The sequence below is a fragment of the Dendrobates tinctorius genome, unplaced genomic scaffold (assembly GCF_039654945.1).
Source record: "Dendrobates tinctorius isolate UK_male_01 unplaced genomic scaffold, ASM3965494v1 ptg000025l, whole genome shotgun sequence".
NCBI classification, from domain to species: Eukaryota; Metazoa; Chordata; class Amphibia; order Anura; family Dendrobatidae; genus Dendrobates; species Dendrobates tinctorius.
In genome coordinates this window covers 14,602,902-14,630,535 of record NW_027361693.1, presented here as the reverse complement: position 1 = coordinate 14,630,535, position 27,634 = coordinate 14,602,902, and the positions used below count along the sequence as shown (strand labels likewise).

At 40.8% G+C, this 27,634-nt stretch overlaps 1 protein-coding gene across 1 annotated transcript in view; it reads left to right on the top strand.

Annotated features, from left to right (window-relative positions):
• LOC141084627 (cadherin-12-like) overlaps positions 1-27,634 on the top strand; it is a 1,440,185-nt gene that overhangs the window by 476,708 nt on the left and 935,843 nt on the right. The window contains exon 2 of the mRNA XM_073569451.1: positions 16,741-16,782. The gene's annotated coding sequence lies outside the window, so the exon portion shown is untranslated. The remainder of the gene's footprint in view (positions 1-16,740; positions 16,783-27,634) is intronic.

The following is a 27,634-nucleotide window of genomic DNA, read 5'->3' as shown; positions in this document are numbered from 1 at the left end:
CATCCTCCCGCCCGTGTCCACGCGTCGCTCCTCGGCGCCAGCAGGAAGCCCAGCAGGAAGCGTCCGACGAGAAATGGACCAGGCCGATCTCGCGCGATCAGCGATAGACAGCAGGGGAGCCGGTCGGAGGTAAGTATCACACATAGCGATATTGCTAGCGATATCGCTATGTGTAAAGCCCCCTAAAGTGAAATTCTGCTAACAGCCAGAATCCCCAGGGGGCATGGAGGAACAGACAGGAGGCAAGGAGCAGGGGGTGACTGGAAAGATAAGCAGCTGGCAAAAGGTTAAAAAGAAACAGACATACCTGACTGTTCACATTTATAACCATCTCCACTGCTCCTTTCCCACCATCCTTCCTTTTTGGATTACATTTCCTGCCCAGTGTTCACTCTAGGCTTGAATTTATGTCCACAAGCAAACCTTAGAATAAACAGTGAGGTGTGCATTTCAGATGTGACTATGCACTGGGGAATGCTCAGTGAACTCCAAGAGCCCCGCTTGTGGACTGATACCCTGACCTATAGTAAACACCGAGCTGCAGATGTAACAAAAATGAGGCATGGAGGACCAGATAATGATTATTTGCACTTGCAGTTTTTGTATTTATTGCTTTTGAGCACTTTTGTAATATTATACATTGATTTTTACTGTGTATATTATCACTTTTTTATTGTTCTTATTTTGTGCTCACTGTATTGTACATTTTTGCTATTTTTTCGATGTGTGTTTTTCTGCATGATTTTATGTGGCTGTAGGTATTGGTCATGTGCCACTTGTGCCATCTATTATCAATTTTATGAATATATATTGTCTCAATAAATATTACCTTCATTTTCCAATTTTTTGTCCCCTTATTTTTAATATATTTTCTTTTATTATTTTTTATTTATTTATTATAATTTTTTATGACCTTTATGTTTAGTGCTTTCCTCTTTTATCATCAGTCTTTTAGCCGAATGGTCTGCCATTCAAACCTTTGAGCTTGTGTATACATCTACATGGTTATCCATTCTGATATTGTTTCGCATATTGTGTATATGCTTGCTTTCACCCAGTCAACTTACTATTAATATAGCCTCCCATTTGGGTCCAGTGCCAGTATATTGTTTAGGTTCGTGCCTTGCGTTTGGTTACTGCTGACTCTCCAGCTAAACCTTTAGTAACCAGTGGAATACAGGTGCAGCTTTGAGCTCTGGAGGCTAAGTCCAGAGATCACCTTACTGAGCATGTCCGTGATGTGGTGTCTTACTATTGGAGATCATATGTCAGCTGCTCTGGTGATATAGCAGCTCCAGATTAGTCCATGGGCAAGGTCCTGTCCATCTGGACATGAGGCTTATGTATACTCAGAGGCACACGCCTGTGCGCTAGTATAATTTATGAATGGTGTGTGTGAGTGGATATGCTACCAGTCTGTATGCATGTGAGTGTGTTTAGATACCTCCTGAGTTTTAGCCACTTAGAGCTTTTTGTACCTGCTTGACTTAGCATCTGTTGCCCACATGTGTGCGGTTAGCACAGCGGATGTACAAGGCAAGATCCAACCAAAGAGCTCTGCTCCCCTGTGAAGTCTGCAGGGTTTCTAGTTAGCGTCAGTTTTTGTATTTTTCTAATGATTCAGCATCTGTTTCGGTCATATGTGTGATTGACTTGGTTCAGTTTCAGAGCAAGCACAACCCTTTAGTTCTACCTCTCTGTGAAGCTAACGGAGCTGTGTATTGTGCATTCTGTTCATACTGCATGGAGTTAACGCAGTCCTATTAAGGAATTTGCTGCCTTTAGTTTGTCATTGTTCACATTAGCAGCAGTTTTACATCTCTGCATGTTGGACCCTGGGTTGCGATTATGCTTTATTTATTTTATTTAATTCGATCTTCCAACCCTAACACATTTCACTTCAGAACTAATTTTTAGTGATTTTCTCAAGTGTAAAATGAGAAAAAAAAGAACCACAAATTTGTTGTGCAATTTCCCCTGAATATGCTGTTACCCCATATATGGGGGTATACCACTGTTTGGCGCACGGCAGAGCATGGAAGGGAAGGAGCGCAGTTTGACTTTTTCAATGCAGAATTGGCTGGAATTGAGATCGGATCCCATGTCGCGTTTGGAGACTCCCTGATGTGCCTAAACAGTGGACACCCCCACAAGTGACACCATTTTGAAACCTTCTGTAGACCCCCAAGGAAATTATATAGTTGTGTGGTGAGCACTTTGAATCCCCAAGTGCTTCACAGAAGTTTATAACATAGAGCTATGAAAATAAAAAATCATATTTTTTCCACAAAAAAGATCTTGTCGTTCCCAAATTTTCATTTTAGCAAGGGTATCAGGAAATATTAGAAACGAAAGTTGTTTTACAGTTTGTCCTGAGTATGCCGAAACCCCCATTGGGGGTAAACCACTGTTTGGGCGCATGGCAGATCTCAGAAGGGAAGGAGCGCTGTTTGACTGGAATTGAGATCGGATGGCATGTCGCAGTTGTAAAGGCCCTGATGTGACTAAACAGTGGAAACCCCCCACAAGTGACACCATTTTAGAAACCAGACCCCCAAAGGAACTTATCTAGATGCATGGTGAGCACTTTGAACCCCCAAGTGCTTCACAGAAGTTTATAACATAGAGTAGTGAAAGTAAAAAATCATTTTTCCACAAAAATGATCTTTTTGCCCCCAAATTTTTATTTTCCCAAGGTAACAGGAGAAATTAGACCATTCAAAGTTGTGCAATTTGTCCAGAGTACACCGATACCCCATATGTGTGGGTAAACCACTGTTTGGGCGCATGGCAGAGCTTGGATGGGAAGGAGCGCCGTTTGAATTTTTCAAGGTTTGGAGACACCCTTATGTACTTAAACAGTAGAAATCCCCCAATTTTAACTCCAACCCTAACCTCAACACACCCCTAGCCGTAATCCCAACCGTAACCATAACCCTAACAACAAACCTAACCCTAATACACCCCTAAACAAAGCCTAACCCGAACACACCCCTAATCCCAACCCAACCCTAACCTTAATCCCAATCCTAACCCTAGTCCCAACCCTAACTCTAGTCCCAACCCTAACCCTAACTTTAGCCCCAGCCCTAACACTAACTTTAGCCTCAGCCCTAACCCTAACTTTAACCCCAACCCTAACCCTAACTTTAGCCTCAACCCTAACCCTAACTTTAGCTGCAACCCCAACTTTAGCCCAAACTCTAACCCTAACTTTAGCCCCAACCCTAACCCTAAGTTTAGCCTCAACCCTAACACTAACTTTATCCCAACCATAACCCTAACTTTATCCCCAACCCTAACCCTAACTTTAGTCAAACTCACTTTAGCCCAACTCACTTTAGCCCAACTCAAACCCTAATGGGAAAATGGAAATAAATACTTTTTTAGTTTATTACTTTTCCCTAAGAGGATGATAATGGGGGTTTGATTTACCATTTTTTTTATTTTGATCACTGCGATAGGGTCTATCACAGTGATCAAAATGAACCAATAGAAAAAAATCTACTATTGTTTCCGGATTCCAGCCAGCAGATCTCAGCTGGTGCACTGTACATACGCCCACCATTTTCTCCCGGAAGAAGAAGCTGGCGGCCCAGGGGACTTCAGGGGGCAATGTAGGGATAATGGAGGCACTGGGGGTGATTGGAGGACTGGGAATCCCTCTTTCCCTCTCCTCTGATGTGCGATTATATTAGAGGAGAGAGAAATTAAATGGAAAATCTAAGGTTTTCTTGTGGTTGCCATTATACCGTTAATAACGGCAATCGTAACAACGGGGTCAGTAAAAACTGACCTGAATCATGTTCTCTGGGGTCTCGGCTACCCCCGGCGGCCGAGATTCCAGAGAAATTCCAATGCTGGGGGGCACTATAATCTTAAACCTCAGCACCTTTAAAAAGCGGTGCTGTGGTTTAAGTAGCCTTGATTGCCACTGTTAAAAGGTGTAATGGCAGTCATTAAGGTGTTAAAGCCTAAGATTGCATTCTCCAACCAAGTACTCTGAAAAATGTGAATGGTGTACAAGGATCTTGGCTATCTTTATAAGGAGAAAGGTCCCCAATAAACCTTTACCCATTCCTCTGGAAGATAAGTTTACAGTGAAGGACAAGGATTTGTATCTTTGACTAGCTAAAGCTCAGAGAGAGCGGGTTGTGACCCCAGCATCCATCTGGGCTGCCATGCCAATGGAACTAGGAGCTCTGTTTAAGGCAGCTCTCCTCCCAAAGGAGGAGAGCCAGAGGTATTAAGATGAAGTGGAACCTGATGGCCACACCCCCCGTCCTAGACTGATCTGGAGGGAACCTGTATGGAAACCCCTTCCTGAAAGAATATTTCTGATACAATTGTAAAAAGTGTCACACAGTTAAAAGAAATAACCAGACCTTCCTCTGTGAAATTTGAAAGTTAACAGATTCCTCGTTCTACCCAAAAGACCTTGTACTAAAGAAGTGAGAAAAGGAAGTGTGTGCAATAGTACCATGAAACTCAGATGGGGTGTTATATCCAGTTAGTTCAGTGACACAACTCTTATGGATCCTCTACACCTTATTTCAAATATAACTCATCTTAATTGTTTTAAACTTATGAGACAGGGTCACCTGTCCAAATGGCTATATGAGGCATGCAGTGTATACCCCAAAGCTTCTAACCTGCGTGCATTAATGTTTGCCATTGAATCACTGGGCAAGGCCAAACCCACTCACGTCAGCAAACACTGCTCTTGATGTTATCCAAAAACTGACAAATGACGCATTTTTACAGTTAAAGGGAATCTTTCAGCAGGTTTTTAGTATGGAATCTGAAGACAGCATGAGAAAAGGGGTTAAAGCATAGATTTCTGCAATGCCTCTCTTTTTAAGCTCCTAGGTTTTGATTGCTTGCAATGATTGTTTTAGCATCTTATCCTTGACTAGCTGATATCCTTAGCCCTAGTTTAACATGCCCCCTCCTGTGATAGGCAGCTCACTGTCTAGGGACATTGTATAGACTGTAGAGAGCCTGGTTTGGGATCGGTTATCTTTTAAGCTCCACTTCATTGCTAAATGTAAAAATATTAAAATTTAGAAAACTAAAAATGTAAATTTAAAAATTTGTGTGAGAACTGTTGCAACCAGTAATCTAAGTGATACATTCTTGGATTTGGGTACTCTTTGCCTACATTAGGCTCATCTCAGAGGATTTAGAAAAATCCTGCTGACAGATTCTCTTTAATACAAATAATGTTGTATCTGTTTAGTTCAGCATTTTCATGAGGTCAATTGTTGTTTGTGTTGGGTTGATTTGTACCAAAGTATGTTCATTTCAAGGAGACAGAACATGTCTGCTTTCTAGGCAGAATGAATGCTACATGGTCTTATGGTGTTGAAAGAGAATCTGTCATAACAGTACCCAAGCATCACACAGTCAGAGTGCTGTCAGTCAAGCAGAGGAAGACTGGGCTGGACAGGCAATAGAGCAATGGAGGCAGAGCCTGTAAAGTACTTTGACACTCACAGAGCACTAAAACCACCTCATTTTTTATTTGAATGAAAATGTTGCAGTCAGGAAGCAACAGATTGTACATGTAAAAGTGTGGATGAAATTATTTTTCAGAGAGCAAGATACCCCTTGTTTTACGGTGGAATGTTTGAACACTTTCCCGTTAAAGTTTTATATTATTGTATAAGCAGATGATATCTTCAGGCTTTTGCAAATTGATCAAAAGAATGTATGAGACTTGTGGTGGTACATGATTATTTTTTGAAGGGTTGTCTGATTTGTTTCAAATTTGCCATGATGTTAAGCAAGAAGACAAGTTGGCCTTGAATTTAGTCTATTATTTATTGAATATGTTTAAATACAGTTAACTAAAATGATGTCAATTAGCCTATCAGAAACTTCTAAAGTCACTTGCATAATTTTCTGGAATTTTTTCTATGTTGCTTAAAGGTACATTCAATCTGATCTGGTATATGTAAACTTCTGATTCGGAAATCTTAGTAAAGCAAATTATGAATACTAATATAATGTTTTGCACATGTTTGTTGGAAAGATGCTTGTGTTGTGGACAAAGTAGATATTCTAAGCCACTCGCGGAATCCTTATTTTTTGAGAAGAGGAAAAATAAGTGCAATACCTATAAAAAATATATACTTTATCTTTGATTATTTTAAAACACAGCAAACCAGGCTACCAACCTCAGTGGCAAGGTAGGGACAATGGACTAGAGATACCGGAGGTTGAGCTATGTGAGCTCAAACCTGTTTTGACAAGTACTTAAAGGGCTCAGATATGACTTTAACCCCTTAACGTCCATTGATGGGCACAGCCCGTCATGGCAGGATGTAGGTTCCCGCACCAGGACGGGCTATGTCTGTCATGCATTTTAACTGTCACTGCGTAAACACGCAGTGAGCGTTCAGTACTAACATCTGTCATAGGCAGTTGACAGGCACAGCAAGAGGTGAGGGGACCCATGCCATCAGTCCCCGCACCAAGAATGCTACGATTGGTCAGTCTATCTGACTGACTGATCACAGCATGATAGGGCAGGAGATGCTGAAATTTCAGCACTTCCTGCCCGGTCAGTGCAGGAGCTCAGCACTGCCAGTGGCTGAGCTTCCTGCACTAACAGCCAGGAGCAGCGTCCTTGCCCGCCCCTGGCTGTCAACCCCCTGATTGATGTGATCAGGCACGATTGCAGCATTCAAGGGGGAGGCAGAGGGTGGGGAGCTCCCTCTGCCTTCAGATTGGTGTCCCCACAATGTAATCACAGGGCCCGATCTATGCCATGATGATCCAGGGTTGTCATGACAACCCCTGGGTCATCCAGCTATGGAAAGCCTCTGAGATCATGCTCACACCATGGTCTCAGAAGCTTTCTGCATAGGGTATAGTACATTGCAATGCTGGAGCATTGCAAATGTATTATACCTGCAAATCAAAGTGAATAAGTGAAAATCCCATAAAGGGACTAGGTTAAAAAACATTTTCTAAAAAATATGTAAAAAAAAATTAAAAATAATAAAAATAATTTAAAAATTCCCTTAAAAATTCACATTTTAATGTAAAATAAAATAAATAAAGAATACACATTTTCTTATTGCCGCGTCCATAAAAATCCCATCTATAAAAGTGTCACCCTAGTTAACCCCCTCATTTAACGCCATAAAAATCACAAAAAAGTAGCAAATTATACTTTTTCCAAGCCGTATCATCATACCACATGGAAAAAGTGGAATAAAACGCAATAAAAAAAGAATAGTAATAATAATACTATCACTGAAAGTGCCATATTGTCCTGCAAAAAACAAGCTGCCATACAGCTGCCTCAGTGGAAAGATAAAAAAGTTATAGCTCTCAGAATAAAGTGATGCAGAAATAATTATTTCTATAAAAGTTTTTATTGTGTAAAAAATGCCAAAACAAAAAAAGCTATATAAATTGGGTATCACTGTAATTGTACTGACCAAAAGAATAAAGCTGCCTTATCAATTTTACCACACGCGAAATGGAGAAAAAGAAAAAAAAATTCCTGAATTGCTGATTTTTGTTATTTCTGCCTCCACAAAAATTGGAATAGAAAGCCATCAAAAATTGTCATGTGCCAAAAATTGGTACTAATAAAAACGTTAGCTCGTCCCGCAAAAAACAAGCCCTCACATGACTCTGTTGGCAGAAATATGGAAAAATTATAGCTCTCAAGATACGGTGATGCAAAAATTTCTTACAAAAAATTCCTACAAAAAAAGCGTGTTTTAGTATGTGACAGAAGCTAAACATAAAAAATGGATATAAATCAGGTATCGCTGTAATCACACCGACCCCAAGAATAAATTTGCCTAATCACTTATACCGCACAAGGAATGGCGTAAAAAATAAAGCCAATTATTCACCTTTTCTGGATTTGTTCATTCTGCCTCCTGAAGATCGCAGTAAGGTGATCACAGTGGTTTACCCCCACATATGGGGTACCAGAGTAATCAGGACAAATTGAACAACAACTTTCAGGGTCTAATTTCTCCTGTTACCCTTGTGAAAATAAAAATTGGGGAGCAAAATATCATTTTTGTGGAAAAAAATATGATTTTTATATTTTCACGGCTCTACGTTATAAACTTCTGTGAAGCACTTGGGGGTTCAAAGTGCTCACCACACATCTCAATAAGCTCCTTGGGGTTCCAAATCTCCAAAATGGTGTTTCTTGTGGGAGGTTTCCACTGTTTAGGCACATCAGGGGCTCTCCAAACGCAACATGGCGTCCGATCTTAAGTCCAGCCAATTTTGAGTTGAAAAATCAAGCTGCGCTCCTTCTCTTCCATGCTCTGCCATGCACTCACACAGAGGTTTACCCTCACATATGGGGTACCAGCAAATTCAGGACAAATTGCACAATAACTCTTGAGGTCCTGTTACCCTTGGGAAAATACAAAATATCATTATTCTGGAAAAAATATGATTTTTTTTAATTTTACAGCTCTGTGTTATAAACTTCTGTGAAGCCCTTGGGGGTTCAGAGCTCTCAAAACACATCTAGATAAGTTCCTTGGGGGTCTACTTTCCAAAATGGGGTCACTTGTGGAGGGCTTCCTCTGTTTAGGCACATTAAGGGCTCTCCAAACGCGACATGGCATCCAATCTCAATTCCAGCCAAAAAGGTCAAATGACGATCCTTCCCTTCCGAGCTCTGACATGCGCCCAAACAGTGGTTTATCCTCACATATGGGGTATCAGCGTACTCAGGACAAATTGCACAATAACTTTTGAGGTCCTGTTACCCTTGGGAAAATAAAAATTGGAGATGAAAAGATCATTTTTTGCAAAAATCTGATTTCAGAATTTTACGGCTCTATGTTATAAACTTCTGTGAAGCCTTTGGGAGTTCAAAGTGCTCACTCCACATTTAGATAAATTCCTTTGGGGGTCTAGTTTCCAAAATGGGGTCAGTTGTGAGGGGTTTCCACTGTTTAGGTACATCAGGGGCTCTCCAAATGTGACATGGCGTCCGCCCTCGATTCCAGCCAATTTGACATTCAAAACCTCAAATGATGCTCCTTCCCTTATGAGCACTGCCGTGCACCTAAAGATTGGTCTTGCTCCAAACATGAGGTATCGGTCAACTCAGGAGAAATTGCACAACAAATATTGTGGTTCATTTTCCCCTGATACTCTTGACAAAATAAAAAAAATGTGTCCGAAGTAAAAATTTTTATGAAGAAAAATTAAATGTTAATTTTTTCCTTCCACATTGCTTTAGTTCTCGTGAAGAACCTGAAGGGTTAATAAACTTCTTGAATGTGGTTTAGTGCACCTTGAGGGGTGAAGTTTTTAGAATGGTGTCACTTTTGGGTATTTTCTGCTATATTGACCCCCCAAACTCACTTCAAATGTGAGGTGGTCCAGAAAAAAAGTGGTTTTGTAAATTTTGTTGGAAAAATGAGAAATCGCTGGTTAACTTTTAATCCTTATAATTTCCTAACAAAAAATTGTTTCCAAAATTGTGCTGATGTAACGTTGACATGTGGGAAATGTTATTTATTAACTATTTTGTGTGACATCACTCTCTGATTTAAGAGTACAAAAAATGAAAGTTTGGAAATTGCAAAATTTTTGAAAAATTTCCATTATTTCATAAATAAACACAAGTCATATTGATGAAATTTTACCACTAACATGAAATACAATATGTTACGAGAAAAACAATCTCAGAATCAGCGTAATCCGTTTAAGTGTTCCAGAGTTATAACCACATAAAGTGACAGTGGTCGATTTCAAAATTAAGGCTTGGTCATTAACCTACAAAGTGGCTTGGTCCTTAAGGAGTTAAAGAAGGCAATTAATTTTGTTAGAATAATTAAATGATTACAGAAAATAGGAAATAGTGTGATATTGCATACACTTTTGCATAATATAAATCACAAAGGTAAAGTACTTACATTGCACACTACATAAGCAAAAAGCAAAACTTCTCCAGGAATAGTGACATCATCTGTCTGGAAACATCAACCATCAGAAGCGAAGTGGGAAGACAGAGCAATTCCTGGGATATCCACACTGTAGACCCACATGGGCATCACCTCTAGTCTAAAGGTTAACAGGCATCTATCTTAGCTGAAATCTTCCCCAACTTATGTATTGTTTAGAAAAAACAAATTCTTGTTCAACCAAGTGTTACACACTCTAACAAATTCTATTTGTCACATATATCTCTCTTCTGTGTGGTCAGCTCTTCAGATGTCAAATTACACTGGACAAATACATCACCGTATTTGACATGCCAAAAATTCTCCTGATACCGGATATTCCACCATATTATAAACACGACATTTCTCACCAAACATTAATAGCGAAACTATGCAGTAATTGGATGAATAATATAAACATACACTTTCCCACTGAAGAATATAAGCATACACCGTTCTCACGAAAGAGCGATAAAAGAACTATGTTGTAATTGGGTGAGCAATATAGACATGCCCGTTCTCATAGTTATGCAGTTTCCAGGTGTTAGGAAAATTACAGAAGATACAAAGCTAAACTATTACTGTCTAATATCTTAAAGAGGTTTTAACAGACAGGCTATCTTAAAGGGGTCTTTAAAGACAGGCTACCAGTATAGGTTCCCGATGGTCATTAACATCTTAGCACTATGAAGACCAGTCAGCAATCCCAAAATCATTTAATTTGCTTGTTTTTGGATACCTGTTGTTCAATTATATTGAAGTTATTTTCTGTGTTTAAATGGTATTGAGGATACGGGCTCCAAAGATTTGGCTAAAAACTGCAATATCAGCCCCACATGGCTTCATTGTATTGACACTCCCTATCCCTTTCCTTCTATCATCTTCCTCTGAACACCTCGGTTCCAACAAGCACTGGTTGCTCTTTTGGGGGTGATTTAACCCACAAAGGGATAAGTGTTATCGTTGGTGTTTGGACCCCTTTAGTTATTGTAGCAGCCAGGGATTTTTAGGGATTATTTATGGTTAGTTGATAGTGATTGGGGCACCATTTTGTGATCAAGTTAAGGTGCCAACCTCCGCAGCAAGGAAGGGGTGAATTAAGGTGAAATAGGGTCACCTAGGATTTTATATGGTTTTCTCACCATTTACTTTGGATTGACAAAATTGCTTGGTAAGGAGTAATTAGTATATATTTCCTTTGTGTTAGGAGCCAGGATTCTCCCGCTGCACGGGATAGATCCCAAACATTACCTGGTACTGTGGTCTCCTATTCAAGTCCGGCCACTGTGATTGCTGCTCAGCACAGACGTTGGTCTCAGCATCTTGCTCAGGCTCGTGTTATACGCTTGGCTACTGCTCACTCTCCAGCCAGGTCTATGGTAACTAGTCATATACAGGTGCAGCCTTGCACTCTGGAGTCTAAGTCCAGAGATCACCTAACTGAGCATGTCCGTGATGTGGCATCATACTATTGGTGATCGGACATCAGCTGCTCTGATGATGTGTTTAAAAGGCTCTCAGCAGCGCACGCGGGTGCACTAGTATCCTTCTGGTTTGGTGAGTGTGAGTGGATACTCTACCACTCTGTCTGCACGTGTGTATTTGTTTATTGTCTGAGCTTCTCATGGTTTGTTCCACTTGGCTTAGCATCTGTCTCATTCATATGTGCAGTTAGCACAGTTCAGTTACAGAGCAAGCTCAACCCTTCTGCACTACCTCTCTGTGAAGTTAATAGAGCTGGGTATTCTGTGTTCTATTCATACTGTGTGGAATTAATACAGTCTGATTAAGGTGAACGCTCGCTGCTTCGTTCCCCCATTGTTCACACTAGCAGCAGTTATGCATCTCTGCACAGTGAACCCTGGGTTACAATTGCACTTTAATTTTTATTTATATTTAGTGCAATCCACCAACCCTAACACTGTGTTTTAAAATAATCAAAAATAAAATATACAGTATAATTTTTAAAGGTTTAGATTTAATGAAAGCTATTTGAGTTACTAAAACCTTGTTACCGTTATTTTGTTTTTTTCTTGATAAATGAGTGTTAATGACTTCAGCCTACGTGTAAACTTTTCCCTTAAGCTGTATGTGTAAGGAGTAACCATTTCTAATAAAATGCCTACTGGTGATAATCATAACAGGTCATTAGCACACTCATATAACCTTGTAAAAAACCCAGCAGCATGTAGAAATTATTAAAAGTCATAGACATTTCTTCAACTCAACATAATTTACAATTTAAGAATACTCAACCTTAAAATAACTGCTGCTAGTTTTCAATGGCAGCCCTTTAAAATGAAAAGCTATTTATCTGTCATCTGAATGACTGGCACTTATGCAAAGCATACAATTACAACAGTTCAGTCCATCATTTTTTTTTTCTTGCATTTTAATGGTATATCTGCAAAGAAGAAATGTGTCACATAATCATATGAGATAATGACAGAGGTAGGGAAAAAAAGATTATGTAAGTACAAAAAAGTGACAAATGGTTTAAATGTTTGTTCACTATGTAAAATTGCTCTGTCAATATGACTGGCACATTGATGGTTGACAAAGCAATACTAATTTAAAATAGTACAAACCCCAAAATTACTTTCCGGAATTAGATAGATTTTACATCAATATCTTGATCACAAACTAAACTGCATTTAAAAATTTAAAAAAACGCTAAACAGCACACATTTGAAGACTAGTATTCGACAAAAAATGATTTTTTTAATTTAAGATATAGAATCATAGAATCGTAGAGTTGGAAGGGACCTCCTGGGCCATCTGGTCCAACCCCCTGCTCAAAGCAGGATTCGCTAAATCATCCCAGTCAGATGTCTGTCCAGCCTCTGTTTGAAGACTTCCATTGAAGGAGAACTCACCACTTCTCGTGGCAGCCTGTTCCACTCATTGATCACTCTAACTGTCAAAAAGTTTTTTCTAATATCTAATCTGTCTCCTCCCATTCAGTTTCATCCCATTGCTTCTAGTCTTTCCTTGTGCAAATGAGAATAAAGATGATCCTTCTACAATGTGACAGCACTTTAGATATTTGTAGACAGCTATTAAGTCTCCCCTCAATCTTCTCTTTTGCAAACTAAACATTCCCAAATCCTGCAACCTTTCCTTTTTCACATGTGCTGTTGCTTAGCCATATTCCTCCCATTCTGTATATGCTTTTTTCATTTTTATTGCCCAGATGTAGTACTTTGCATTTTTCCCTGTTAAAAACCATTCTGTTAGTTGCTGCCCACTGCTCCAGTTTATTTATATCTTTTTGAATCCTCTCTCTCTCTTCTCTAGTATTAGCTATCCCTCCTAGCTTTGTGTCATCAGCAAATTTAATCAGTTTACCCTCAATTCCTTCATCTAAATCGTTGCTAAAGATGTTGAACAATACAGGGCAATATAAGTCATTATTTCCTTGATTCTCAAGCCATAAACTATGACTATGACATAATACTTTTTTCATGCAGTTTCTAATATATATTATATCTGGTAAAGAAGCTTATCTTCTTATCATCTACAGACATCCCCATTAAGATGAGAGCAGCCCTACTGTTGCATTGGACCTATTGTTGCATTGGATTATTTTCTTTGCAGCAGTCACTGCAGGAGGCTTTTAGAATTGCATGGTAGATATTTTAAAAAAAGGGATGATGCCTTTGAAATATTTATCCACCAGGTTTATGATTAGTGGTAGTCATACTTGATTATATGAGCATGACTTCTGAAATCCTGTGTGAATAGTAGCCTTAAGGTACTGTCACACTTAGCGATGCACCAGCGATCCCGACCAGCGATATGACGCGGTCTGGATCGCTGGTGCATCGCTAAGTGGTCGTTAGTGAGCTGCCACACAGGCAGATCTCACCAGTGACATAGCAGCGGTCGGGGTTCGTTACTTACCTGTCAGACAAGGCGATCCTGACGTCCTCCCACCTGCGTCCAGGCATCACTTGTCAGCGCCACAGGAAGCCCAGCAGGAAGCTGATGATGAGAAACGGTCCAAGATGTTCTCGTGCAATCAGAGATAATTAGCGGGGGAGCCGGTCGGAGGTAAGTATCAGACATAGCGATATCGCTAGCAATATCGCTGCTACGTCACAAAGCCAGTGACGTTATAGCGATATTGCTAGCGATATCGCTTAGCATGACAGGCCCTTTTGTGTGTGATGACTGCTATAATAGCATCTTCAGCATGTGTCTATGGGGAAGTTAATGCATGCTTTTGACTTCCATGCACTAGACAGTGAATGGAGCAATGGGGCAATCAGATCGATCATTCATGAGTTTGGAAAGCTTCAAGTGGTTGGTACCCCATTACATTTATTACTGATTGCTAGAAGCAGTTTACCATAAGGATATGTAAATAAATAATGGAATAAGCCCTTAAATATCTGTCAGTGGAAGGCATAGAGTAAGCCACTCATTCCTAACAGTTGTCTGTTCTGACACATAGATGAGGTCCTAAGTAAAGGACTATCCTCTAAAATGTCAATTTGTCCTAAAATGGCATATACATAAGGATTTTCCTAATCAAATAAAAATCGCCTCTCAGCAAAATTCACTTCTTAGTATGGAAATAAATGGTCTGAAATCTTGCTGGAGGCAACTATTGTTTAGACATATTGAGACTTAAGTGTGTCAGTTGAAACAAAAACCACAGTGAAATAACAGATCCATTGGCTTCAAATGAGATGAATTCTTGCAAATAGAGATGATCAAATTTATTAAAGTCTCATTGAATTTTACTCAAATATACGCAAAAATCAGAGTTTTGGGGAATATAGAGTTCTGTAAATTTTACCGAAGTAGTCACTCCAGGCTGAAACTAGTCATTAGAGGTCACTGTGCATCAGACATCCCCGATTTTATAAAATGTGACCACAGTGACCTCAGCAGCCTGGTTGGGGCCACATCTTCAACCTTTGAATGAACATGTCACTATATGTAGTTTATGATATTGGAAATAAGAGACATCTCTTAAGACTGATGGTAAGCAACAAGCAACGGACAGTCCGGAAAGGTGAGCGGACAGGTAAGTATAATTTTTTTTTAAGTCTTATGATTTTTTTGCTCTTATGCTTGGAGGGACCCTGTATCATAATATGGACATTAATTTATCACAGAATAACTGAGCAAAATCCCCACAATTTGTTGAATTAATATTTTGTCACCTCCACTCATCTCGAGTTAAAAATTTTAATCATTAAAGCTCTCATAAATAAACTTCTACATTATTGAATTAGCATCCCAATCATTATATTTAGCAAACATCTTTTGCTCATTATACCTGAATGCCCAGTTTTTAGAATGATTTGAGAAGAGGTCAACAAATCAAAACAATAATTTTGTTATTTCATTATAAAAAATGGCTATTCACAACCAATGAAAGTAACAAACCTACAATAATATGATTGACTATCACTTTGGATAATAAATAGTCATAGCCTTGATTACTCTTGTCTTGAAATACATAAGGTCGTTCTCTGACTCTCTTATCTGCTGTATGTTGAGATCTTAATGTACTGTCACACTTAGCGATGCACCAGCGATCCCGACAACGATATGACCCGGTCAGGATCGCTGGTGCATCGCTAAGTGGTCACTAGTGAGCTGCCACACAGGCAGATCTCACCAGCGACATAGCAGCGGTTGAAGGTCACTACTTACCTGTCAGACAAGGCGATGAAGACGTCCTCCCTCCGCATCCACGCGCCAGCAGGAAGCCCAGCAGGAAGCTGACGACGAGAAACAACCCAGGATGTTCTTGCGCGATCAGCGATAACCAGCGGGGAAGCCGGTCGGAGGTAAGTATCAGACATAGCGATATCGCTAGCAATATCACTGCTGCATCACAAAACCAGTGATGTTATAGCAATATTGCTAGCGATAACGCTTAGTGTGACAGGCCCTTTACTATTGCAAAACTCCCTGTTAGAGATTAGGCAGATAAAGTCTGTAATTATAGGATAAAGAAAACGATCAAGTGAGAAGCGAATACTGTAAGTGAGCAACGTAGAGGTATATTAGAGGTCTGCTATCTTCTTTCATCTTCAAACGTCATCCCTCCATTCCTCATCTCATTGAATGCCATTTTTCACTGACTGCACATTACTCAACAATCTCAACTTTTATGCAGCATATTCCTCTATACCGTTATTTCAATTGCTTTCTTACATCTATCCATCTATCTTCCCTCCAGGATTTCTCTTATGCTATTCGCTTAATCTGGAATTCTCTGCCACTATATATCCACAGATCTCCCAACCTTTAAAATCATCCTGGATGCTGTTTTGAATGCAAAGGGTGGTCAAACCAAATATTGGTTTCCATTTAATTTTGATTACTGTTTTTCTCACTACATTTTTTGCACAACACTTTATATATATATATATATATATATATATATATATATATATATATATATATATACAGTGTATACATATATGTGTGTGTATATATTTATATATACAGAATATATATATATATTTATTTATTTTAATCATTTATATAGTGCCGCTAATTCCACAGCGTTTTACAGATATTATGGGCACTGTTCCTGATGGGGCTCACAATCTAAATTCCCTATCAGTATGTCTTTGGAATGTGGGAAGAAACTGGAGAACCCAGAGGAAACCCACAGAAACACGGAGAAATCCTATATATATACACATAAATACTGTGTATACAGTACATATATATTTAAATTTGTGTGTGAATAATATGTTTTACTCCTTTTTTCTTATTAATTAGTAACTTTGTTGTGACACTACATTTTTATTTTGCTTCTTCACAGAAACGACACTTTACAGCCTGTGTGCATGCTTATCAAGACTCGGTAAGTCTTACACTATTTTATAGAAAGACGGGACAGCTATGTTCTGTTTGATTGTGCTAAATGATTTTCTACATAAATCTATTTGATCTAAAAAAAGCAAAAAGTTGTTTATTTAAGGTTTTCTATATCATAATAACAGCAATATCTGGAATCTAAGAGTATGAGTTCTGGGGCCTCCACTGAGTACTCAAACAAAAGATAGCAGATACTTAACCCCTTAGTGATGAGCCATTCTTTTAAATTCTGACCAATGTCACTTTATATAGTGATAACTCTGGAACGCTTCAACAAATCCCATTGATTTTGAAATTATTTTTTTCATGGCACATTATAATTTATGATATTGGTAAATTTAGGTTGATACGTTTTGTGTTTATTTATAAAAAAAATATCAGAAGCTTGACAAAAATGTAAAAAGAAATTGCAATATTCAAACTTTGAATGATTATCCCTTTAATCCAGATAGTCATACCACACAAGAAAATTAATAAATAACATTTCCCACATGTCTGCTTTACATCAGCACCATTTTTATAATGCTATTTTATTTTTTAGCATTTTAGGAGGTTTAAAAATGTAGCAGTCATTTTTCAAGGAAATTTTGCAAAATTTATTTTTTTGAGGGACCTATCCAGGTTTGAAGTGACTTTGAGGGTCCCATATATTGCAAGACTCCAAACTTGATACCATTTTAAAAATAGCACTCCTCGACATATTGAAAACTGCAGTCAGGTAGTTTCTTAACCCTTCGAGTGATTTTCAGGAATTAATGCAGAGTGGTATAGCAGGAATGAAAAAGTGTTTGTTTAGCACCTAAATGTCTCGGCCTTCTGAACTGACTGCTATAGCCGGGAGACTCTAAGGGTACCGTTACACCTAGCGATGGACCAGCGATCCCGACCAGCGATATGACGCGGTCAGGATCGCTGGTGCATCGCTAGGTGGTCGCTAGTGAGCTGCCACTCAGGCAGATCTCACCAGCGACATCGCAGGGGGCGGGGATCGCTACTTACCTGTCAGACGCGGCGATGCTGCATCCTCCCGCCCGGCTCCACGCGTGGCTCATCGTCACAGCAGGCAGCGCCGCAGGATGTGACCGACGAGAAATGATCCAGGAGCTTCTCGCGCGATCAGCGATAGCCAGCGGGGGAGCCGGTCGGAGGTAAGTATCACATGCAGCGATATCGCTAGCAATATAGCTATAACGTCACAAAATCGGTGACTTTACAGCGATATTGCTAGCGATATCGCAGTGTGTAACGGGGGCTTAAGGCCGCTATTTGGCCATGAACTGCTATCGCGAACATCAGGACCACACAATCATGATGTTGGTGTGTCAATTAGATTAAAGCAGAAGCCCTCTCAATCTATTAACAATTTATTTGATGTAGTCACTTTCGACAGCAGCAACTATGGGGTTAGATATATATGGACGATATCAACACTGATTGTTTGTGATACAGCAAATTGTCAGCTACAGTGTACAGCAAGCTGCTGCTGGATTGTCACCTGTATCGGGAGGATATTGTCTTATATCTCAGGTTAGTAAAAAAACATATTGGCTGTCATTAAGGGGTTAAGTATCACACTAGTAAATATCCTACAATTTGCCAATTGTTAGAGTAGGGTTGCAGTCTCACCTCCCTCTGAGTTTGTTTTATCATACTTTCTACAACAAACAGAGCTATTGAGATGTATCAGTTGAGCTCATCATACACATTAGATGGTTATTGGCCAAGCAATGCTTCGACCAATTGTTTGGCTCACAGCCATCTCACCCATCTCTCCATACACAGGAGCACTTGTTTGGCAGTGCATTTCTGTTTTATTAATGAGAAAGCTGCTAGCTGAAACATAGGCCTTTGCCTTATATCAGGAAAAACAATGTGATTAGCAGCCTGAAATTGGACAAGAACAGTTGACAACTCTACTGACTATCACTAAGCATGCACCTCATACACATCAGACAATCATTCGAACTGATCAATGTTGGTGGTTCAGCCGATTGAAGTCTAATGCATATGGGGGATCTTAGCAGTGCTTAGATTTGGTCTGGCACAGTACTACTGAATAAGTGTGTCTTCTGAGGCCATAGCATCCAACTATTAAAAAATTCTAGGACAGCATTGATGAGGTTTCTACTAATTTTTTAATGTTTCCTTTTTTAGGTAGGTTGCAGCCTACAGACTTCCATTAGTCTTTTATTTTGACACATTTCAGTTACAGAATAAGTGAATTATATTGTAATGGTTCAGAGTGGCGACAATTTTCAACACAATCCAGATTCACCAGATTATGAAGGCTGGGAAGTAGTGATGAGCGAACGTGCTCGCCACTACTCGTTACTCGCCCGAGTATCATGGTAGTCAGTGTACTTGGCAAACACCGAGCATTTCCAGGATAACTCAGCGGGAACTCGGGTCTCCACTCAGCTTTTTTGGAGGACTTTACAGACCCAATCATGATGCAGGGATTGTCTGCCAGGCAATAAAACACTGCAGCCATCTTTGTTGTGATCGTGCAATGATTGGCTGGCCACACAGCATCATCAGGGTTATAAGAGACCGGACACCTCCCTGCTCAGCGCATTCAGCTCCAGATTTAGATAGTGTAGGGAGAGCTGCTGCTGAGATAGGGTCAGAATTGGGGCTTTATTAGTCAGTGTGGGGTCTACCATCGTAAACTACTCAAATCCAGATAAACCGACTGTCCTTCTAAGGACTAATTCCAGGAGTATATAGGTTCCAGTGTTAGGTAGAAAGGGTAGTGTACATCGCTCTATGCACATCAGTGCAAGGCCTGCAGGCACTGTAAGTGTGTATATAGATCATTGCATACATCAAGAGGGTCCATTCCCTTTGTGTTCTATGCTGCTGCTGCTACCTGTAGGATATATTGGCCTTATATACCAAGCCCCAGGTGTAATTGGCTTTGAAATTTTTTTTGGCCAGGGCTAATAAAGCTTTTTTTATTGCAAAGCAATCCAGAGAACTTTTTTTCCCTACATTTGCTTTTTGACAGTGCACAATACAGCCTGAACCTTTTCCTAGCACAGCGTGAAAATCCATCAATTTTAAAGAGGTCCCAAACATCACTTTTGAGTGCGCAGAAAAATATTTAATTTTTATGTGGTACGGTTGAGTAGATTTTTTTTGAGTGTCTTACACAATTTCTTGACACTATTTTGCTGAACCCCCAAAAAATACATACAGGCCACATATTTTACAGTGTGGTATATCTGTGACATGCCTCATCCATCCATCTGCTAAAAATTTTGGTCTTTTTAGCCCTAAATTCAATTTTTTTCTGCTGTCTGGCACTGTACTTATATACAGCACTATTTAGCCAAAAAATAAAAAAAATACAGGGCATATATTTTTTGGTGTAGTATCTCTGTGCAGCTCATATCTGTGTGTGCTCAAAGTTTGGCCAGTTTACAGCGGTTTTCTTTTTTTGTCCTGGTTGTCACTGTACTTATATACAGCATTATATAGCCAAATAAAAACAAGCCACACATTTTTTGCCAGCTCATATCTGTGCTTGTTCAAAGTTTGCCAGTTTAAGGCAGTTTTCTTTTTTTGTCCTGGGTGTCACAGTACTTATATACAGCTCTATGTTGCATTATTTTAAAAAACAGGCCACATTTTACAGTGGGGACTATCTTTGACACACCTCATACATCTGTGTGCCAAAAATTGAGGCATTTTAGGACTAAATTCACTTTTTTTGCAGTCTGTCACTCTCATTATATCCAGCACTCTTTTTTATCACCCCCAAAAAAATTACAATTGGGTATATTGGTAAAAAGACTTAAATGCTCCAAATGCTACCACCATCATCATCTTCAGCCTAGAGGCAGTCACTGCACAGATAGAAAGTCTGAGTAGCAGAGGGTGAACGCTTAGGCGGTGTTGTACTCTGTATTGTAGTCTGTCTCTGTACTACGAAGGCTAAATCTTCTTGATAAAATCATGCCTGGAAGAGCCATAGCAAGATTACGTTGAAGATCAACGGGACAGGACTCGCAACTACTGTAGCCTGGTGCTCCTGGGCAGGATTCTGACAAGCCCTCACCTACTAATACTGATTGGACAATGACATTTAAAAGGAGCCCATGCATTTCTATAACTGAAGCTAGAGATTTTGACATTTCAGATGCATTTACAGAGATGTCAATTGGAGAGCGTGGTGGTTGGAGATGTGACTTCTGCACCACCATGCGAGCTGCCGCCTCTCCACCAACCGAGGTGCCGCACCCACCACCTTCTGTATTTTTCTCATTTTCTCACAAAATGAAAGTCTGCAAGGACAAGGTCCTCTACTCTCTGTAATAGTCTGTCATTGTAATTTTGGGGGGTAATGTCATGTTGAGCACCATGTCATTAATGGCGCTATATAACTAAATAATAATAATTATACTATATGGGTGTTTCCACTAGACAATCCATAAAACATGTTATTGAAGTATTTTTTTTTCTGACAACTCTGTTCAGCTGTGCACAAACTATGTCATCTTGTTAGCTATATCCCAGTGGGTGTTGGCACAGTGTCATGTTGACTACAGTCCCCAGATGTTTTGTAGGTCCCTAATTTCACCTCTACTTCAGCAGCATGATAAATTGATAGGAAAAGCATGTGGTGTTAGTGTAGCTGCTGTTTTCTTGACAAAGAAACTCAATAACATCAATGAGGTGGTTAGCCACACATGGAATGGAGAAATAGTAAAGTTGACAATTTGAGGTAAACACACTTCAACAAGTTGCTTTAACTCTTACAACATTATATTCCAAATCCTTGAAGAAAAGGCTGATTATATTGTGAACCAAATAGATATGAATAATTAATCATGCAAATGATGTAACATAATTCTAGACATGCACAAGCTATCAGTGGGGAAATTATTTTACTCCAAAAATTTTAAATATGAGACTAGTGTCATCTTGTGGAGTGATATGAGCCACAAAGTTCTTCAATTTGAAACTGTTCTGGATGTACTGTACAATTTTCTCTAGAAAATTGGAAGTACATGCCTTCTAGGCTGCTTGCATTAAAGAACTGATTTGGCAGATATGTACAGAGTCAGGATGACCAGGCTGTGGGTACCTGTGCTGCACCGTGTCCGGAACTGTCAAGGCTGTGTCCCCTGTTTCCCGGCGGAAGGAATAGCGTAATGGACAGGCCCCATTACACAGAAAGAGGGGTTGAGTTTAGACAGGGAACCTGGCAGGAAGCTGAGGGAAAGAAAAGTAAAGCAGTAGTGAGTCCCCAGCTGTGACCGTGCGAGCAGTAAGGGGGCAGTGCACACGAAGCGATGATTCTGCTTCGAAATACAGCAGACAGACAGACCCAGTGATCTAGAGGCATGGGGCCAGCTCAAGAGAAAGCGGGCAAGACATCAAAGATTTTTGGTGTGGACAAGCAGCGCATAGGAGGCTGAGTAGCATGCTCTGTCCTTAGAGTAGTGCTCTGCAATGGACTGTTCCCATTGTCTGCCACCACTAAAAGCAGTACTGCCATTTACAAAGCACCATTTGCCCTGTAACCGCCAGAGAGTGAGGCATTGTGTGCTCCTTGACCGTGATTACAGCGCACATGCGCAGTAGCAAGAGACAGTTCATGCCACATGTTCAGCGTGGAAAACCAATAGTTAAGTGGCACAGAGGAATGACAGAGGACATTAGTATGGTCAGCAAGGTACTCTGTTATGATTGAGTCACCGTAGGAGGCAAAAACAGAAATGCTAGCTAAGTCCAGAAAACCAGAAAAGTTGGCAGCTATCGGATTGCAGAGCCCTGAACCTATCAACACAACTAGCAGTAGCCGTGGGGGGTTCCTACGATGCCCTAGACCCCTCGATCACAGCCAGAGAATTAAATAGGCCTAAAGAAAGAAAGGGGAAATCTAAACTGCCCCAGAGCAGACCCCAAAGCAAAAGGCAGCCCCCAACATATAATGACGGTGAAGCAAGATGAAAACACTAACACAGACAGAAAGATAGACTGAGCAAAGACGGGGCCCAAGCTAACTAGATAGAAAAGGACAGGAAGGCTGCTGTCTGCAATCCATGAAAAACCCTATGAAAATAAGAGCCAACAGACTGACAGTGAAAAAGGCCCTGAAGACGCTAGGCTTCAAAAAAGCTATGTCAGTACTCAGGAATATTCTGAAGACAGAGCTACAGGCAAAAGGAGATTCAGCTCACCCCAGCAGGGAATGGCAGAATACAGAAAAGCAAGGAAAACAAAAACAAAACATAAATGCTAACAGGCAAAGCAGGAAACTTAGCTTTAGAGGAGCAGGAATCAGACTAGTGTCCTAGAAGTCCACAGAGAAATCACCCGCAGGGCAGAAGGGCGTCGGCAGCCTTATATCCAGTCTGTGACTCCACTCAGCCAGTCATCCTCATTAGGCTCAGGTGCCTGATAATCAGGCTTATTACCTTCCTTTACCAGAATAGGGAGTTCACCAGACCTCAGTGACGAAGGGGAAAATGAACTCACAACAGTACCTCCCCCTTGAGGAGTGGTCATCGAACCCTCAATCACGCCACCAGGGCGATCAGGGTGAGCCCGATGAAAGGCACGCACCAATCTTTTGGCATGAATATCAGAGGCAGAGACCCAGAAATTATCCTCCTGACCATAACCCTTCCACTTAACCAAATACTGGAGTCTCCGTCTAGCTAGACGGGAATCCAGTATTTTCTCTACCTCATATTCCATGTTACCTTCAACCAATACAGGGTCTGAAGGTGCCACCCCAGGAACAACTGGTTCAACAAACCTCTTCAACAAGGACTTATGGAACACATTATGGATTTTAAATGTGACAGGAAGAGCCAAACGAAAAGAGACAGGATTAATAATCTCCAAAATCTTGTAAGGTCCAATAAATCTAGGCTTAAAGTTAGGAGAAGCCACCTTCATAGCAATATTTTTTGATGATAACCACACCATATCACCAATCTTAAACTGTGGACCAATGGTCCTATGTCGATTGGAAAACCGCTGGGCCTTTTCCTGGGAGAGAGATAACTTATCCACCACTTGGTCTCATATCTGGTGCATTCTCTCCACCACAGTGTCAACACCTGGGCAGGCAGAAGGCTCCACCTGCCCTGAAGAAAATCGAGGATGAAACCCAAAGTTACAAAAAAAAGGTGACATCAAAGTGGCAGAACTAGCTCTATTATTTAAAGCAAATTCGGCCAAGGGCAAAAATGAAACCCAATCATCCTGATCAGCGGAAATAAAACATCTCAAATACGACTCCAAGGTCTGGTTTGTTCTCTCTGTCTGCCCATTAGTCTGAGGGTGAAAAGCAGAGGAGAAGGACAACTGAATTCCCAGCTTGGAACAGAAAGTCCTCCAAAATCTAGACACGAACTGAACTCCTCTGTCAGATACAATGTTCTCAGGAATCCCGTGTAAGCGAACCACCTGATGCAAAAACAGGGGCACCAACTCAGAGGAAGATGGCAACTTAGGGCGTGGTACAAGATGAACCATCTTAGAGAGCCTATCACAAATCACCCAAATAACAGTCATTCTTTGAGAGACCGGCATATCAGAGATGAAATCCATTGAAATATGGGTCCATGGCCTCCTGGGGACCGGCAAAGGCATCAACAACCCACTAGAGCGAGAACAAGATTTAGACCGGGAGCAAGTCCCACAGGACTGCACAAAATTCCTGACATCATGAGACAAGGTGGGCCACCAAAAAGAGCGACTCACCAGATCTCTAGTACCAAAAATACCTGGATGACCAGCCAATGCAGAGCAATAAACTTCAGACATCACTTTCTTCTTCCACTGGTCAGGAACATACAACTTTCCACTGGGACAATGCTCAGGTTTGTCCTCCTGGAACTCTTGCAGAGCAAGTCTCAAATCGGGCGAGATGGCAGAAAGAACTACCCCTTCGCCTAAGATGGTAGCAGGCTTGGTCACCACAGGAGAATCAGCAAAGAAACTCCAAGAGAGGGCGTCTGCCTTGACATTCTTAGTTCCAGGAAGAAAAGAGACCACAAAATCAAAACGTGTAAAAAACAAGGCCCACCTAGCCTGTCTAGGGTTCAAGCATTTAGCCGACTCTAGGTAAATCAAATTCTTGTGGTCAGTGAGGACCAAAACTTGATGTTTAGCTCCCTCCAACCAATGTCTCCACTTCTCAAATGCCCATTTCATGGCCAAGAGTTCCCGATTCCCCACATCATAGTTACGTTCAGATGGAGAGAACTTTCGGGAAAAGAAAGCACAGGGATTCATTTTAGATGTTACAGGATCCTTTTGGGACAAAACAGCTCCTGCACCAATCTCAGAAGCATCCACCTCTACCTGGAACGGGAGTGAGACATCAGGTTGCCGCAAAACCGGGGCGGAGGTAAATCTTCGCTTCAGCTCCTGAAATGAAGCAACAGCCTCCGGAGACCAATTCAACACATCAGCACCCTTCTTAGTCAGATCAGTCAATGGCTTGGCAATACTAGAAAATGTTGCTATAAATTTCCGATAAAAATTAGCAAAACCCAAAAACTTCTGGAGGGCTTTCAAAGAAGTGGGCTGAACCCAATCATAAATGGCCTGTACCTTGGCCAGGTCCATTTCAATAGTTGACGGAGACAAAATAAATCCCAAAAATGAAATCCTCTGTACTCCAAAAAGGCATTTCGATCCTTTGACATACAGGGAATTCTCCCTCAAGATCCGGAACACAGTCCGAATATGTTCCACATGAGAATCCCAATCCTTGGAGAAGATCAAAATATCATCCAGATAGATAATCAAAAATTTATCGACAAAGTCTCGGAAAATATCGTTCATGAAGCACTGGCAGACAGAAGGGGCATTAGTGAGCCCAAAAGGCATCACCAGGTACTCAAAATGTCCCTCCGGAGTATTAAACGCCGTCTTCCATTCATCCCCGTGCTTAATGCGGATAAGATTATACGCCCCCTTGAGGTCAAGCTTGGTAAACCAGCAAGCACCTCTAACTCTAGAGAATAGATCCAAAATCAGGGGTAACGGATACTGATATTTAATAGTCATTTTATTGAGGGCACGATAATCAATACAAGGCCTTAAAGAACCATCCTTTTTGGCCACAAAAAAAAAACCGGCACCTAAAGGTGAAGAGGATGGTCTAATATGACCCTTCTCCAACGCCTCCTTAATATAGGACCGCATAGCCTTGTGCTCGGGTACAGATAAGGCTTAGTTCAATTGCACAGTCATAACTCCTATGAGGAGGCAAGGACGCAGACTCATTCTCACTAAATACATCATAAAAGTCCGCCAAATAGTCAGGAACATCATGCGACTGAGGAGAGGTGGAAAAAACCAGAGCCTCACTAAAGGCACACCGACAACCCCAACTCACCACAGACACAGATTTCCAATCCAAAACTGGATTATGAATTTGCAACCAGGGAAACCCCAGAACAACGGCATGATGCAGACGATGCAACACCAAAAATCTGCAATTTTCTTGATGGTCTGGGGCGACCCGCATGACCACCTGGGTCCAAAACTGAGGTTTAATTTTAGCCAAAGGAGTAGCATCAATCCCCCTCAAAGGGATAGGCGTCTGCAGAGGTGTCATCGGAAATCCACAACATTTAGCAAAATCCAAGTCCATTAGGTTTAGCGCTGCTCCCGAATCCACAAAAGCCTTGGCGGAAAATGTGGACAGGGAGCAGATCAGAGTAATTGCCAGAAGAAACTTAGGTTGAACACCACCAACAGAAAACGTGTGTGCAAAGCGTTTCTCTCGTTTAGGACAAACAGAAATAATATGCGAGGCATCTCCACAGAAAAAACACAGCTTATTACGCCTTCTGAACTCCTGACGTTGCGCCTTAGACAAAACTCTATCACATTGCATAGGTTCACACATCTGTTCAACCGGTGGCAACACCTCTCGTGCAATCCTGCATTCACGTAAACGCCGATCAACCTGAATGGCTAATGACATAGAATCATCCAGACCAGAGGGAACAGGAAATCCCACCATAGTATCTTTTACGGCTTCTGACAAACCCTTCCGAAAGAGAGCAGCCAAGGCATTATCATTCCAGGTAGTAAGGACCGCCCACTTTCGGAACTTTTGACAGTACAACTCTGCAGAATCTCGACCCTGGTTCAATGCCAACAGGGTCTTTCAGCCTGATCAATAGCATTAGGTTCATCATACAACAACCCCAAAGCTTGAAAGAATGCGTTCACATTAGTCAGAATAGGATCATCTGGTTTCAAAGAAAATGCCCAATCCTGGGGATCGCCACGCAGCAAAGAGATGACAATTTTAACCTGCTGCGCGGAGCTCCCTGACGAGTCATGCTTCAAGGCAAAAAAAAATTTACAATTATTTTTGAAACTCAAAAATTTAGCTCGATCCCCAAAAAATACATCAGGTGTAGGGATCTTTGGTTCAACAGCATGCGAACGAGCAAGGTAGGCGGAATTTCCCCACACTTTCGCAGCGAGCTGCTCCACACGATCAGACAATTGCTTTATCTCCATTGAGAGAGAAAAAAAAAATTCCCCCTACGGCCTCAGAGATATAGAGGAAAGAATATACACACACTTTTTTTTTTTTTTTAAACACAATTCTTTCCTGCTATTGAGTACCCTAGGATCTGCGGTATGGCGGGTGATTCGGTTATGATTGAGTCACCGTAGGAGGCAAAAACAGAAATGCTAGCTAAGTCCAGAAAACCAGAGAAGTTAGCAGCTATCAGATTGCAGAGCCCTGAACCTATCAACACAACTAGCAGTAGCCGTGGGGGGTTCCTACGATGCCCTAGACCCCTCGATCACAGCCGGAGAATTAAATAGGCCTAAAGAAAGAA